Consider the following 3333-nt stretch of genomic DNA (forward strand, 5'->3'; position numbering starts at 1 on the left):
TGATGCCAGGACCCTGAGATCCTGACCTGAATCTAAGTCAGAGGTTTAACTGACTGAGCCACCGAGGTACCTGTTGGCATTCTTGTCAATAACCAATTGCCCATGAACATGTGGGTTTATTTCTGGATTCTTTATTCCACTGATATATATAGGTCTTACTTAGGCCACTAGTGCAGTCTTCATTACTGCAGCTTCGTAGTAAAATTTCAAATCAGAAGTATGCATCCAACCTTGTTCTTTTCAAGACTGTTTTGGCTATTTAGGGTTCCTTGCAATTCCACACGAATTTTAAGATCAGTTTTTCCATTTGAAAAAAGGAGGGGCGGCTATTGGGACTTTGGCTATTAGGATTACACTGAATCTACAGATCCTTGGGGGAGTACTGCCATCTTAACAATATTAAGTGGAAGATGACTTAACTTTAAGAACAAAATTACAAATTCCATTACCGACTTCATTGGGGAAAATGCTGTTTTGCAGCTGAAGCCAATACATCTGCAAGGAATCTCCCCTTACACGCATCTAACAAAATTAATAGAACTACATCACACAAAAGGTAGCAGCGAAAGACCAGGAGAAATGCAGCATAACCCCGAATGACCTTCTGCGCACTGTTAAATGTAAAACTGCCCTTTCATCTGATTTCAACAATTTTAGCAGTGTAGGAAACAGGATTATACAACAGTAAATAAAAGTTTATATGACCAAAGAACTGAGGAGACACACAATTCTCCCTTGTTCAATCTGCTCTCTCCTCAACTCTTGCCAAGACAAATGAGAAGGAGCTGGGCAGGTTTTGGTTTTGTGATTTACAACCAAACCACAGACCTGGGACAAGGACCTTTCACTTCTTCTAGAGAACTGTTTAAAACATTAATTCAGTGGAAGATGCCCAAAGTCTCCAAAAAGGAAACATTCCAGAAGAGTAAGGAAGTGATAATAAGCATACTCAACTTTTGCCAGTTTCCCCTGTGGACCCCAAAATTATCTCCTCCTAAGGGCTTTGAAAACAGAGCCTCTTCTTGGAATAACATTCCTTACAATGTATCTAAAATTTTCCATACACTTCTGCAACCATTTCCTCTTTCTGATAAGCTGTAGGGTTAATTACACATAACCTTTTAAAACATTAAATGTTCCTTCATGTCCTTGGCTTTAGTGGTTTAGCAATGCAGGGTCTGCCACAAAGGCTGGCAGTTAACATGCGGTATTCCCAGTGAAGTAACATGGACATAGTAACATAGTCTCTGGACACGTCCCTCAGCTTCCTCACATTAGGTTATTCCTGCCTATTCCAGGGGACCAGTGTGACCCTCAGAGCTTCTGCTGGAGGTAAATCACAATAGGGTCCAAGTCAAAGTAGCTTCCATGGTTCACTCTGGGCCAAAGAGAAAGCTGCGCCAGGACTTTGTTCCTCCAAGGGAGAAACTATGTCTACCTCTAAATCCCAATAAACTCGCACCCAGCTTTTGGCATCTCTTTTACTTAGTCTACAGGATTGGATCAGTAGGTATCAACTACATATAGTGATCATCAGAATCACCTGTGAGACTTTCAAAAGATACAGGTTGGAAGGCTTGCCCAAGATTTATTCAGCAGATCAAAGAGTGGTATCCAAACATTTCCACCTTAACATATTCCACAGGTAATTCAGTTGAGAATCTAAGGTCTAAAGAACACTTCCTTCCCTAAAATATACTTCAAATAACTAATTATCCTTAAAAAAAAAAAAAAAAAAAAAGGCCAGATTTTTGTTTTTTTTTTCCTTCAGGAGGGAGGGGTTTCTTCCCCGAGCCGGTAAGAGATCTGAGTTCTAAACTGGTTGAGGTCCTACACTTTCAATTCAACTAGAGAAAAACCAGCACCACCTTTACAACTGGCCTTCATTATCAACCCAGCCATGTGAATCAATCATGTTTTAAAATTTTTTGGATCTTATGATGTTCTGACATCTTTAAAACCTTGCTGGCGGGGAGAGACTGCCCTTCCCAGGGCTAGCTAATTCCTAAAGATGGTAATCAACTTACTTGGGAGCAGCCTGTCACATCCCAAACAATCAACTTTTTTAATGCTCACAGACCAAACCAATATTTTCCGCTCCCTCAATCATCCCAGGGCCAGGGACCAGGCAGCTAGCCGCTATAGCCCGAAGCCCACCGGAATTAAAACTAGCCAGTCCTGAAATGTTTCTTCTGGCCTGCCTCACCTTTCTCAAGGAATAAAGGCTGGGAACTAGGTTTTCCCGTGTCTCCGGCTCTGCCTCCTGACCAAAACCCTCCCTGGGGCCCGATGTGGCATGACATACCCTGTTCTATCTGGAAATATAACAAATTCTTCCAATGGCACTGGCCTCTCTATGTTCTCACCCAGTCACCTCTATAAATTAAAATCCCACGGGTACAAATCAGATACTCCACTCCAAACATGCCTCTGTGCGGCCACTACTCTTGAGCTGTGACTTGAACTAATCCAACTGGAAACCGTATTACAACTTAGGTTCCCAAAACCATAGGGAAAAAGCTCTTGGGAGTCCTATGAGCTTACTCGCAACTAAATATCGTAGGACCTAGTAATTGAATTCTTAGGTATATACCCGAGAAAACCGAAAACACACAACTCCTGCAACTTTGTTCACAGCCACATTATTCCCAACAGCCAGAAAGTCCACCAACTGATAAACAGGGCAGAATAGCCATGCAAGGGAGTATTATTCAGCCACTCAGAAGGGAAGAACCAGTTCATGCCACAACATGGATGGACCTTAAAGACATCGTGCCAAGTACACACCAGACCAAGAGGCCTCGTCCTGCACAAGGCATTTATAGAAAATGAACTGGACAGGCCAGTCCCCAGCAACAGTGGTTTGTGGGCCCCGGGGAGAGGGAACGCTGGGGGAGAGGGGGCATCTGCTCCTGGACAGAGGGATTTCCATTTGGATTTACAAGATCTTCGGGAATGACACGGTGATGACTGCACAGCCTTGCGAATGTACGAAAAACCACCGAATTGTACACTTTTTTTTTCCAAAGATTTTTAAAAATTTATTTATCAGAGAGAGAGAGAGAGGGAGAGCGAGCGAGCACAGGCAGACAGAATGGCAGGCAGAGGCAGAGGGAGAAGCAGGCTCCCAGCCCAGCAAGGAGCCCGATGTGGGACTCGATCCCAGGATGCTGGGATCATGACCTGAGCCAAAGGCAGCTGCTTTAAGATTTTATTTATTTATTTGACAGCGATCACAAGTAGGCAGAGAGGCAGGCAGAGAGAGAGAGAGGAGGAAGCAGGATCCCCGCTGAGCAGAGAGCCCGATGCGGGACTCGATCCCAGGACCCTGTT

Source organism: Mustela nigripes, chromosome 11 (genome assembly GCF_022355385.1).
Source record: "Mustela nigripes isolate SB6536 chromosome 11, MUSNIG.SB6536, whole genome shotgun sequence".
NCBI classification, from domain to species: domain Eukaryota; kingdom Metazoa; phylum Chordata; class Mammalia; order Carnivora; family Mustelidae; genus Mustela; species Mustela nigripes.